The sequence below is a fragment of the Giraffa tippelskirchi genome, chromosome 10 (genome assembly GCF_054371585.1).
Source record: "Giraffa tippelskirchi isolate mGirTip1 chromosome 10, T2T-mGirTip1v1.2.pri, whole genome shotgun sequence".
Taxonomy (NCBI): Eukaryota; Metazoa; Chordata; class Mammalia; order Artiodactyla; family Giraffidae; genus Giraffa; species Giraffa tippelskirchi.
Genome location: NC_137284.1, coordinates 154867550 through 154881447, shown reverse-complemented (window position 1 = coordinate 154881447; position 13898 = coordinate 154867550). Strand labels below are relative to the sequence as shown.

The window sequence follows — 13898 nt, the reverse complement described above, 5'->3', positions numbered from 1 at the left end:
TTAAATAAAACCATTTTCAGAAGCTAAATATGTAAAATAGTTGGAGGCAGAGGGGCTGGGGTTGGGGGGGTGCTGCTAAACCCACCTGTTCAGCCCTCCCAGTCTTGGGGGCTGCACTGAGGGGTCTCTGAGAAGGAAGCTGCTTTAAACCCCACACCCTGCCCCCCCCGCCCCCCGTCCTGCCAACCCTTCTCCCTTGCTTCAGTATTTCCCAGCCTCAGTCCAAACTCTGTGTGTTTAATGTATCCAGTGACACATTCCGTGCTTACTCCTTTGATAGGGCATGGGGTTTAAGCTGATTTTTTCCTTTTAGGGTACACCTACACCTCTACTGGAGAAGGAAATGGCAAGCCACTCCAGTATTCTTGCCTGGGAAATCCCATGAGCAGAGGAGCCTGGCAGGCTACAGTCCATGGGGTCACAAGAGTTTTGGATGCGACTGAGCAACTCAACAGCAACAGCACCTCTCTAGTCTCTATAACCTCTACACTACCAGGCAGATGTCCGTATCAGGTTCTGCAGTGAGTCCCTATAAATCTCACCAGAGAAGTCTGGCGGGCTAACACCCACCACGAATTCCTGGAAGGCTGAAGGAAATAGCTGCACAGATGTCCAGAAAAGCCCTGTCAGAAGCTGCAAGGATCCCAGAAGTTATTTTTACAGCCATCACTTACTTCCACTGCCGAGGCAAGGGAGGGATCAGGCCAAGTTACAGCCCAGAGACCTCGGACACACAACCTGACTGCAAGGGGGCGCTTTGAGGGTCTCCCCTCTCCCGGCTGTCCTGGGCTCTAGGGCGTCCCTGGCGTGGGCCCTGGGCAGCCCACATATACTCAATCTTCTCAAGGGCAGGCTTCAGGTCATCCCCGTGCTGGCTGCAGCATCTGGTCCTCACGTCTGGCCCAAGTAAGACACCCTACTGTTAAATTAATCAGAAAATAAGACACAGGTGAAAATGTGCAGGAAAGAAAAAGTAAAAATGCACAAGTAAAACCCAGAATTTCTGTCCTTGAGATGCAGATGATTTCCTCATTCAAGCTAATCCAAGCCTGTAAAAGATGGCACAGAAAATTTATCCTTCCCTCTGATATCTCAGCCCAAATATCAGGGCGAGTCCCCAGGTCACTGCCCGATCCTCTTAACCACAGTCGCAGGGTGGCTTAGGGACAGAAATCCCTCTGGGCTGCCCTGCCTTTCCAAGGAAGGTCACCCAGCGACCGGATAAGGAGTCCAAGGGCAGGCCAGCAGCAGAGCTAGACTGCAGGGGCATGGAGGAGTTGCCGTCTCCCTGCCATTCAGGGAGGCCTCCCCTTTCCGGGGCTGGCTGAGCTGTTAGACTGTCACTCCTGCGTTTGTACAGGACAGCAGCGATTCCAGGGGCAACATGTCACACACACACACACACACACACACACCAGGACTCCCTGTCTAGAGGACACACACACACACACACACACACACACCCCAGGACTCCCTGTCTAGAGGCCTCACACACACACACACACACACACACACACGCGCGCACGCGCACACACCCCCCCCCAGGACTCCCTGTCTAGAGGCCTCACACACACACACACACACACACACACACACCCAGGACTCCCTGTCTAGAGGCCTCTCCCAATCCCAGGCCCCCAGCCCCTTGAAGACTTCCCTGGGGACCCTCAGAGCCCGCCTGGGCTCCCGGGAGGTACAGCCGCGCCTGTCCTCAGCCTTCCTCTCTGGCCTCCAAGTTCCATCAATTCCCTCAAGAATCTGGGCCCAAGTCAGCTCCTGTGAAATGGGAACAGACGGCGTCTGTCTCTCCACTGTGAGCGACGCCGCAGGATGATGGAGCCAGGCCTTAATTTTGTAAAAACAAAAAAACTATATATTTTTAAGATTGGATTTTTATAGCTTTATGTAGTTATGTTCTAAATAAATGTGTATTCTTTTGTAAATTTAATTTCTAGGGACCTGCATTTTTCAGATTCCTCAGTCGACCCGACCCCTCCCCGCTCACCAGCCGGCCCGAACGCCCAGAGCGCGCGCGGGCCACCGCCAGGCCCCGGGCCTCGCTGGGGCGCGGGCGCCACGTGGGACGGCGGCCGGCTCGTGCTGCCCCCTGCTGGCCGGAGCCCGGAGCCCGGAGGCCGCCGCGCCGCACCTGGCCGCCCGCGGCCGCTCTAGGAACGCGGGGGCCTCTCGGTGGTGGCGCGGGGCCGCCGTCGCGCGCCCAGAAAGGGGCTGTGCCGGGAGCCCGGGGTCCGCTGCGCGGGAGCTTCTCGTAGGCGCGCCCGGCCTCCCCTGCCGAGCTGGCGGCCCGGCGCCGTCCTGGCGCGCCCGGGGACCAGCCCTCCGGGGCCGAAGCCGCTCTGGTTTTCCTGTTTCTGCCCCCCCACGCCCGGCCGGTCCCGTCCGTCCCCCGAGCGTCGCGGGGCGCGTTCTTTGTGCAGATCCGGGTGCTGGGAGCCCGCGGGTGCGGAGGGGAGGCCTCGGCTCTGAGGAGAGCGGAGCGCCGAGACGTGCCCCTCCCCGAGGGCTCCAAGCCGCTCCGAGCAGAGGAGCGGAAAGGAAATCCCCGCAAGCTGCGAGGGACGAAGGAGGAAGAGGTGGCCCCCGCAATGGACCCGGGAATTAGAGACGCGGACCCTGTCCCGCGCTGCGCTCCGTTCCGCCCACTTTTTTCCGACTCGAGTCGGTTAAGCTAGTGGCAGATGTATTTACACCACGCGGAGGCGGACCTTGAGAAGCTGACGATGGGCCCCGACTGGTTATTTGTTTGCTTCTTGATGTATTTTCCAATATGTGTAATTATTTCCAAGAGTTCGAATTGCCCTGTCAAAGGGTATTGGCGTTGTTTGTTTTTTTTTAAGGCTTTTGATGTTTGTCACCGAACCGTTCTCCAGGAGGGACACCAGCTCAGCTTCTTGTGGGGTGGAGGGAAGGTTAGGTAGGGTACCGGCTGGCCCAGCTGGGAGACTGGGAAGGTAGTCCCTTGTGGGGCAGGATGGGGGTTGAGAATCACCCCGCATTTAAGGATCACATGTGGTTCCCTGTGAGTGATGACCGGGTCAGGCCGTGTCTTGGCGACTGCGCCCTGGGTCATACTGAGGGGCTGACTCTCAGTGGATGTCAGCGCTTCTGGAACACTGGGCAGCCGGAGGGAGCCTTTAAAAGTGAAGGTCGTCTCTTGCTCTGCGAGTGAAATCCAAAATTCCATCAGGACCCTGCCTGCCCCTCAAGCCCTAGGTTGGGAATCATATTAGTTCCCTAGGGCTGTGTAACAAGGTACCAGAAACCAAGTGGCTTCACACGACAGAAATTTATTGGCTAAAAAAGTCCAAAATCAAGGTCAGGTGACATAAGGGTTGGTTCTTCCTGGAGGCTCTGAGGGAGACTGTTCCACACCTCAGTCCTCCCTTCACTGCAGGCAACCCACGTGTCCCCGGGCCTGTGGACACATCACTCCTGCATCTGTCTCCATCCTCACCTGGCGTTCTCATGTGTCTCTAGTTCTGTGTCTCTTCGTATAAGGACAATCATCACGTTAGATAAAGGACTCATCCTGATCCTGTACAACTTCATCCTACTTAACTATCTGTAAGAACCCTGCTTCCAAGGAGTGCCACATCCCAGGTTCCAGAAAGGACAAGGGTTTGAGGGGACGCTGCCCAACCCACAGGAGGCCGTCCCCTCTCCCTCCACGCCAGTGCCCTGCTTCTCTCCATTCCCCTGGCTCAGCCCCCACACCCCCGCCCATCCTCCTGGACCACCGATGTCCACCTCATGTCCCCTCCTCCTGCAGAGTGTTCTGGAGACGTCACTGCCTTGGAGAAGCTCTCTCGAGCCGCACAGACGAGGGTCACCCTGTTCTGTTTTATGGGCTCCCGGCACTCATCACAAGGACATCTGAGGAAGTGCGTGAGTCACAGCATGTCGCTCTCCCGTGGGCCTGCTCCTCCAGAAAGTCGCCCCAGTGACAGCAGGAACCAGGCCACCTGGATGAACACTAAAAAATTGAAACGTGTGGCCATAGGCGCTAATAGACTGAGCTGGGGAGCCTGTCTCAATCAGACAGGCTGGAGGGGACAGGTCCTATGTCTGGCCCACTGAAGAGCCCATCAGGAAGGTCTCTGAAGCAGTGGCCCCTAAACCCAGAGGGAGACAGACCTGCGTTCAGTACAGGCGCCACTCCTACCCCGTCATGACTTATAAGACCTCGATACGCTGCCCTCACCCCACCTCAATGCCCTCGGCTCGTATCTTTGTCTTGTGCTGTCCCTTTACACTGTTCATACTCCTCCATCCATCCTGCCAAACCAGCTCCCTCCTTAGGGCCTTGGTGGTCTCTATCCACAACCCGGGATGCTCTGCATCCACGTTTCTACACCCTAGCTTCTTACCATTCCGACTTCAGCTCCAATCGTCACTTCCTGATGACCCCATCTCACCACCACTCCACCCCGTCATCTTCCATCACACCCACCTGCTTTATTTTCCTACGATACTTTCAGTATCTGAAATGATTTTGTTCATTTGTTTGTTTTCCTGTTTGTCACTCTAACCTCTTAGGATATAAGCTCCATGAAGTCAAGGACCTTATTTGCCTGTTCACTGCTGACCCCTCAGTGCCAGACTAGAACCGGAACACCATGGGTGCTTCCCAAGTGTTTGTTGAATGACTAAATGACAGTTAACCCCGCCAGTATTATGGGTATAATCTGAGCTACTTCATAGGAGATAATAATTGTACCTACCTCAAAGGGAGGATTAGAAGAGGTACGTGCAGTACCTCCAAAGTAGTAAAGTCAACATATCGGAGCCTTTATCAATATTTTAGATTGACATCCAGCCTAACATGGAGGGGGACCAGAGGGCAGATGTGGTGGCAACTTGTTTCAGATCCCAGGAGGTGATTACAGAGGATGATTCAACCCTCCTGTTCTTTCAGTTACCCAACCTCTACTACAAAAGGATGGAAATATGGTTAACAGCCCAGAACCTGGACCAAGAGGTCTTGAAATTGAGTGTCTTGGAAATTTTCTGAGACTGTGTCCTCATCTGAAAAATGGAAATAATTATTCCTTGTCAAAGCTTAAATGGGTTATATGTAAATTATAATGCATATTTCCCAAATTAGTATCCACATTTTTTGTCTTAAAGCAATTATTGATTAATTATTAATTATTGATTAATTATAATCATAGCAAATGGTGTTGCTTGCAATTACTAGAAGGGAATATGCTTAAATTTGTTTTTTTTTTCTGATTTTTAAAGTAATACATTATATTGCAGAAAATTTGGAGGATATAGAAAATATGAAGATGAAAGTTTTAAAAACAGCCATAATCCCCCCTGCCTTTTAGTCCTCACCTTTATTCCATGGAATGCACAATGCAAATTTAAATGCATCAGCAAGAGGACCAGTGATGCCAGCAAGTCCATGGACTTGGGCATCCCAGCAGGTAGGTTTGCTTCCTGAAAAGCCATGGAAAGTACCTGCCTGATGGAGTCTCGGGAATGACTAGGCGGGGGAGGAGGCCAGGAGGAAGGATTGGTCTTTTGAGGCTGTGGTCTGAGGAGGGCGTTTGAGTATAGATTAAAAGGCCCTGATTTGGATTCAGAAATATTATTTCCACGTCCTTAAAAGGAAAAATTTTTTTTTACATTTCTAAGAAGTTTATGAAAAAACATTACTGGAAATATTTTACATTTGAGACAATGCTCTCTGTCGTTTAAGACAGAATCCCCTGGTTTTAAAAGTATCAATGACCTTGTCATTCATTCAACTGGGCTGTCCTCTTCTTCCCTGCATTAGGGTTTTTAAACCTCCCTCGGAGATTCTAATGGTGCTTCCCAGGTGGCCAGTGCTAAAGAATTCACCTGCCAATGCAGGAAATGCAAGAGTCGAAGGTCAGGAAGATCCCCTTGCATAGAAAATGGAAACTTACTCCAGTGTTCTTGCCTGGAAAATTCCATAAACAAAAGAGCCTGGCATACAGTCCAAAGAGTCGGACATGACCGAGCGACTGAGCACATACACACACACACACAGAGATTCTAATATGGTCAGGACTGAGAAACATGATAGTGTGTCATTTATGTGTTATTTTGAACTATATGAAATTTAAATAGCTTGTGGGATCTTAGTTCCCCAAATAGGGAGTGAACCGGTGCTCCCTGTAGTGTGAAGTCCTAACCGCTGGACTGCCAGGGAAGGCCCAATAGTTTTTGATCATGGAGATATAGCATACCTCACTTAACCACCTCTTCAGTATTGGGCATGTCAGTTTCTATTATATTTGCTAAATATTTTAAATGACACTTAAGGTCATTATATATCCTTGAGCCAACATTTGTTCATATTTCAGGTTTTTCTAAGGATGGATTCCAACAAAGGAAATTACTACCAAGTCAAAGGGAATTAATTATTTAACTAATCTTTGGTTTGACACTGCCCTTCCCCTCAAGAAAGATTGTATAGATCTTTACAGTCAGTCTTTACAATTTACAGTCCCAATTTACACTACTACTATGATAATATTGTTTTAATTTTTTCCTCATTTGATAGGTGGAAAATGTTATATTTTAATTTGCATTTCTTTGGTCTGAGGTCTACCCTGATTCACTGAGATTGAGCACATCCTCAATTTCCTAAAAAGAAGCCCAGGTGGCACAGTGGTAAAGAACCTGCCTGCAATGCAGGAGACTTGCAGGACATTTCCAGGAGTCACAGGTTCAATCCCTTGGTCAGGAAGATCCCTTGGAGTAGGAGATAGCAATCTGCTCTAGTATTATTGCCTGGAAAACGTCCATGGACAGAGGTGCCTGGCAGGCTACAGCCCATGGGGTCACAAAGAGTCAGACACAACTGAGCATGCACGCATCAATGCGTTGATGGCCTAAGTGGGCCTTTTGCATATTAAGGATATTTATTTGCAATAGTTTATCTGTGATAAATTACAGAAATATTTTCCCAGCTTGCCATTAATCTCCCAGTTTTGTTCATATTCCTAAATTCTTCATGTTTATGTAGCCACAACTACTGGTATTTTCTGTTGTAATTTCTTCCATACCTTCCCTGCTGTTCAGACATTAGTTAGGTATTCATTTATATTCTCTTCTCCTGTATGTTTGGTTTTGTTATACACAATGCTTTAATCCTCTTGGGCTGTGTTTTGATGTACAGAAAGAAGATGCGTTGCTACTTTAATTATTTTCCCCAAATAGCCAATTAAACTCTCCCAGTTTGATTTATGTAAATAACGTTTCCTTTCTCGTCTGAATTCACGACTGCTCTAACTCTGGGCAGTAAAGCACGGCATCAAGTGTGTGGGCTCCAACGCCAGGAGGCCTGAATTTGCATCCGGCTTACTAATCACCTCTCCTGTCTCCTCAGACATCTTACCTCACATCCCAGCGCCTCGGGTTCCTCCGCTCTGCCGCCGGGGTACCGATCACAGCGCTGCGTCAGAGGGTTGTGGTGACCGTCATCACTGCTCAGGCACTCGTGAAGATCTTTCATCACGTTTGTAATGTTTTCCCGGGTCCGGGTGTCAGGTGTTCTGTCCTTCCGCTGTTTTAGATATTCTAATAATTACAATGGAAAAGTCCTCCAGTGTCGCTCCTGTTATACTCACAATTTTCTTAGCTCCCGTCGCCTATTTCATTTTTGGAAACAAATGGTCTGCCTTGTATTTATTAGGCCCGGTCTTCCGATAACTTCTAAAGGAAGGAGTTGAAAAAAGGGCACTGCTTGATTGGGCTGGAGGAAGGAGGGCGAGCCGAGGTCTGGCGGTTCGGAGAGCAGAGCCCTGAGGGGCTTGGAGGGCGGTGGGAAGAGGAAAGATAGGCAGCGAAGAAGAGGAGGAGGACAAGACCGAAGGGCAAAGGGCAGATAGAGCACGACGAACGAGGCAGGCCAGGCCCAGACCCGAGCTTGGCGGTGTGAGAGGGCTCCGGGCCACCTGCGTTTTCTCCTGGTAACCCGAGAGGACCTCAACCTCTGCACTTCCGGGTCAGGGGGCCTCAACCTCCGCACTTCCGGGTGTGGGCTGAAGACTGTGAGCAAATCAATCGTCCCACCAACCTGAAGAGGAAGACCGGTTGGATTTCAGAGCAGGAGGACCAGTCTGGAATGATCATGGGTGTTGGAGCCCATGGTGGGGACTGCAGAGGTTGGCAGGGTCCAGATGTAGCTACAGAAGCATAAAAGCGTGAGTTGAGACCACTATGTAACATCAGGGGGTATAGCTCAGGGGTAGAGCATTTGACTGCAGATCAAGAGGTCCCCGGTTCAAATCCGGGTGCCCCCTTCCGATGTTCCATTTTCCAGGCTCGTGGCATAGTCGACCTTCCTTGTGTCTCTGTAACTCTCCCTGTAGTTCAAGCAACCCCTCTGCCCTAAAAACAACAACACCGACTCTTTCCCATCAGAAGAGAGATTCATTCCTGTCTTTGCACTCGCTGTCATTTCATCCCCACAGGAAACCTGCAAGATCAGGATTTGGGGATGACAGGCAATCCAATCCTTTCGGCCCACCAGCCAGGTTCCTTTTCCCAAGGCCAAGGTCTACACCAGCGCTCCCTCCAGAAACGGAATACAAGCTACATATCTGAATTTACATTTACTAGTAGCCACCTTCGGAGAAGGCAATGGCACCCCACTCCAGTGTTCTTGCCTGGAGAATCCCAGGGGCGGAGGAGCCTGGTGGGCTGCCGTCTATGGGGTCGCACAGAGTCAGACACGACTAAAGCGACTTAGCAGTAGCCACCTTAAATATTTAAAGTAAAAAAGGGAAGATGGATGAAGGGGGTCAAAAGGTACAGACTCAGATAAAATAAGTACTGGGGTGTGATGTACAGCATGGTGACTATAGTCACTATATTAACAATATTTTATTGTATATTTGAAAGTTACTAAGAGAGAAGGTCTTGAAAGTTCTCATCACAAGGAGGGAAACTGATGTGAGGTGACTGATGTTAACTAGACTTATTGTGGTGATCATTTGTCAACATATACATGTATCAAATCATGTTGTACGCTTTTGATATTACATTGTATGTCAATTATATCTCATTAAAACTGGGGGAAATGTTTTCATAAAAATAAAGTAAAACAACATCAGCAAAATGAATCTCCTTTTGTGGAGGGGGCATGCTCTACAGCTTGTGGGATCTTAGTTCCCCAACCAGGGAGCAAACCCCTGCACTCTGAAAGTGCAGAGTCCTAACCACTGGGCCACCAAGGAATGCCCCAAACCTCCACATTTTAGAATCCAGTATATCATTATCATTTCAGCATATGACCAATATAAAAATATATAAATGAGGTAAATCTTTGAAATCTGGCTGCAATGTCCTCTTAAGGTATCTGCTGATATGGACCAGCCACCTGTGGACTGGGGACAGCTCTGCAGCATGGAAAACCTCACTGGCTTCTTGTAGTTTTCAAGGAAATGGGGAGCCAGGTGCTGGTCAGGGTTCCTGGAAGCTCCTCTTGCTCCCCAGAGTGTGATGGATAGAAAGAGCCCCAGGGAGGGGCCATTGCCCCACCTTCCTCATCATCACAAGGAAAGTTAGCCAGGAGCAGGGTCGGCTGCTCCCCACAGGACAGATGTGAGACTGGGGTCCAAGGCAGCTCTGGGGAGACATAGGAGACTCACAAGTTTCCAGGTCAGCCTGGACAGCCTCCCTCAGAGCAAAGTAGGCTAATTGAAAAGGGTTCTATAAGACTTCCCTGATAGTCCTATGGTTAAGATGCTGTTCTCCCAATGCATGGGTCACAGGTTCAATCCTTGGTTGGGGAGTTATAACCAGGCATGCTACATGGTGTATAGCCAAAACACAAGAGAAAAGTTTAAAAAATATTAAAAAGCACTTTTAAAAGTACTCAGTTGCGATTTTCTTATATTGCAATATGTAAACATTTTAGCCACAAAATTTTCACAGGCTTGTCTTTTTGCTTCCCTTCAAAGTGCATTTCTTTAATTTTTTAAATTTAAAAATTAATTTACTTTTTCCCCTGCATCGGAAGCACAGAGAGTCTTAACCACTGAACAGCCAGGCAAGTCCCTCAAAGTATATTTCTTCTACAAAAATATTTGTAAGACAAAGCTCTTGAAATGAGTATGATTCTCCTGAATATTTCACCAAATTTAGGTGTTGTAAAGTCCCAAGCTTTGAAAATTTCATTCCCTTCAGGTACAGAATGTAAATTTATTCAATTGAAATGAAGAACTTCAGCCAAAGATTCTTTTGAGACTTTGCAAGCACAATTTTAGAAATTCAGAATTACATCTTGTACACCATGTAAACTTTCATTGTTTAATGTGTTCAGTTTCTCTTGCTTTTGCAAGACTACATCTCAATGTCTTTCTGTTTGCAAATTTTATTTTCATTTATTGCAACTCTCTAAAGGTTTCAAAAGCTGAAGTTCTGGGGCACACCATTTGTTGAAAAATTTGATTAAAGATTTCCAACAGGTTTGTATAAGTGTAGTGTGTTAGTTGTTTAGTCATGCCTGACTCTTTGGGACCCCATGGACTGTAGCCCACCAGGCTCCTCTGTCCATGGGATTCTCCAGACAAGAATACTAGAGTGGGTAGCCATTCCCTTCTCCAGGGGATCTTCCTGACCCAGGGATCAAACCTGGGTCTCCTGCATTACAGGCAGATTCTTTACCATCTGAGCCACCAGTCGAGTTTGTGTAAAACACAATTCTGGGTGCATATTTTTACAAAAAAAAAGGTTTAATACCAATACCAATACCATTGCAGGACACTTGGGTTAATTCACAAAGCAGTTCTTCAAAGGCTCAAACATTTCTAAAATCTTAGTGCTATTGGGGGCAGATGTGTCTAAGATACTGACTGTATTGGTAGACCTACAATACAGGTCTGTTCAGTAGCTCTTTGTACTTTCTTATACATACTGCTGGGTTTCTCAGGCGGCACTAATGGTAAAGAACCCACCTGCCGATGCGGGAGGCTTAAGAGATTCAGGCTTGAGTTTGATCCCTGGGTTGGGAAGATCCCTTGGAGGAGGAAATGGCAGCTCACTCCAGTATCTTTGCCTGGAGAATCCCATGGACAGAGGAGCCTACTGGGCTACAGTTCATGGGGTCGCAAAGAGTCAGACACCACTGAAGCGACTTAGCACGCACACCCACATGCAGCCATCAGGAAATCTTTTCTTGTATTAAATCAGCCGTGTCACAAAAACAATTTAGTTTTTTAAAAACTTAAAAACAATTCAGCTTTTATATGGATTGGTAGACTGTCACAGCCCATTTAGATGCACTTGTGAATTATGTGTGCACCACCGCGCCCACAGCATTTCTGCTTCATTTGCTTAGAACTTCCTGACAGCGTCCCTGCTAAGAACATTGCTTACATTAAAATCTTGGGCTTAAAAACTTGCATTCTTGTATTATGATAGCAAAAACAACGTTCTATCTTCTATTGAATTCACTCCCCCGCCTTTTTTTTGTTTTTTCCTGACGGACCAGGGATTGAACCTGGACCCCCAGCATTGGTGGGGGGCAGAGTCTTAACCACGGGACCACCAGGGAAGTCCTGCTGAGCTCTTAAATGGAGTTTGTAACAGCCTTCACGATGTCAGGTGTTTCACCGTGGGCAAAATGAGCTTCCAAAGTTTCATTTTGATTCCATGAACTGGATGCTGGGACAAAAGACCCAAAAGCAAGACCGTCCCCAGGGACAGACTTAAGCGGCCCCATCTAACAAGACTGATGTAGTTCCTCAGCCTACCAGCTCGTGTTCCCTGGGATGCGGGTGCTCCTCTGAAGGGCTCCTCTCGCTGGCTGGTGGAGAGGTTGGAAGAGGGGTGGGATTCATGAAAGAGAGGGAGGCTTGACAAGATTCTAGAGCAGAAGTCAAAATCTCTGGGGCCTGGTCCTGACACTGTGGGCAGCCCGAACATGCCAAGGCGTGAAGGGGACAGCAGATTAGTGCTTCTCGGTGGTTCAAGTTCCCCTGCGATTCTTTCAAAGTTTCTATTCATATTTTAATAACAATCTTAACTGTCTCGATATAGACACACAGTGGCTGGTTTGCAGGGCCCAGTGCATGTGCTCAAGGTTCTGATCATGCTTAGTCGCTCAGTCGTGTCCGACTCTGTGTGACCCCATGGACTGTAACGCCCAGGCTCCTCTGTCCATGGGATTCTCCAGGCAGGAATCCTGGAGCGGGCTGCCATGCCCTGTGACCGTGCTGCGCTGTAACACTGATGACCGAAGATCAGAGGCCGACTTTGAAAGCAGCTCTTGGGCCCTTCCCTCTTTGCCCGTTTCTGTCCCCCTCTAACTTTTTTTTTTTTTTAAGAATTGTTTATTTTTTTTTGCCCACAGCATGCAGACTCTTGGTTCCTGACCAGGAATTGAACCTGTGTCCCCTGCAATGGGCATGTGATTCTTAACCACTGGACCACCAGGGAAGTCCCTGAGTGCTTATTAACCTTGAAAGAACCTCCTCGTCGGAATGAGACCACTAGGCAGTTGAACCTAACTCCTGGCTTGTGCTCTCCATGCCTTGCCTAACCTGTTGATTCTTTTCCTAGATTAAAAGAATTAAAAGACAACTAGTCCTCTACCCTTGCAACCCCCTTAGCAATCCTGCAGGCAGATCAGACAGGCAGGATAACACCTGGAGGGAGAGTTCCACGCAATGGAGAAGGACATGCAACCCAACCTCCTGCCTCCATGATTCATTGAGATTCTTCCCCCTTTTTTCCCCTTTACAAACTGTCAGGGCTGAGCAGATGGTTCAGAGCTGGTCTCGGGACATGAGTCCACCTTCTCATGAATCCACCCGACTGCAAGCTTTTCTGATTAAAACATATTTCCTTTCTACTGACACTTGCCTCTCAATAACTGGCTTTTGAACAGTGAGCAGCCAACCCTGAGTTTGGTAACAGCTTTAACCTATGAGAAATGAGCCTTGCGCATCAGAGGGCGTGTTAAGAGAGGCAGTTAGCACAGGAGCTGGGGGACTGCTGTGTCTCTAGGCGTGAGCATCTTCACAAGCACATTGCAAAGAGACTCTTCTAGCAAAATGATTTCATCTGCTATTCGAATTGCTGTTAACTTGAATGTTCCTGGGTTTGTGATTTTGTTTGTATTGATCTTCTAAAATTGTTTTGTCTAAAAAGTATATAAAACTGTGAGTGCGAAGCATTTACATCTAGCTGTGTATACACATGTACACATATAAGCAGTAAAATAAATGAAAATTAAGCTAACCCTGGGGTACGAAGAGAAAATGTTCCCTTTCAAAGATGCACGTGGAACAAGAAACCAGTAAAATGGTTATGTTGTGGCTGGAAGACTGGGATGGAACGGAGTCTTGATTTTTCTCTGGATGCTGTTTTGTACATTTTATTTTTTATTTATTATTATTATTTGGCTGTGTGGCATGCGGGATCTTAGTTTCTCATCCAGGGATCAAAGCCATGCCCTCTGTAGTGGAAGCATGGAAGCAGTCTTACCCACTGGACTGCCAGGGAAGCTCCTATTTCATACATTTTCAATTCTGTGCCATGTGAAAATGTTACTTGTAAAAAAGTTAATTCATTCAGAAATTAAGAAAACTTCAGTTCAAGCACTCTGACTTCCAGAAGCCCCTGGTGGGTTGTTTCAAGGCACTGACTGGTTAGGTCCGTTCCCTAAAACTCTGTTATAAAATGGGGAGTGTTTGCTGGGTTCACAGAGCAGGGAGGAGGCTCAGCCCCAAAGCACCAAGGCCCTGAAATTCATCCTCCAGGGCAGCTGAGCTGAGGCAGGATATAGTGGTGGTCCTTTAACTCTTAACTCTGTTACTTAGAAAAAGTGAAAGACATGCTCGGTTGTGTCCGACTATTTGCAACCCCATGGACTGTAGGTACAGTCCCTGGAA

General features: G+C 48.1%; 1 long non-coding RNA gene and 1 other non-coding gene across 2 annotated transcripts; one reads left to right on the top strand and one right to left on the bottom strand.

Annotated features, from left to right (window-relative positions):
* Positions 1-3292: 3292 nt before the first annotated feature.
* LOC145524664 (uncharacterized) lies at positions 3293-7994 on the bottom strand. Its single transcript, XR_014067735.1, has 3 exons — positions 7394-7994; positions 3769-3994; positions 3293-3508 (listed from the first exon to the last, which is right to left on the bottom strand). It is a non-coding gene; the product is annotated as an uncharacterized LOC145524664 (long non-coding RNA).
* A 234-nt stretch (positions 7995-8228) lies between these two features.
* TRNAC-GCA (transfer RNA cysteine (anticodon GCA)) lies at positions 8229-8300 on the top strand. Its single transcript has one exon. It is a non-coding gene; the product is annotated as a tRNA-Cys (tRNA).
* The last annotated feature ends 5598 nt before the right edge of the window (positions 8301-13898 follow it).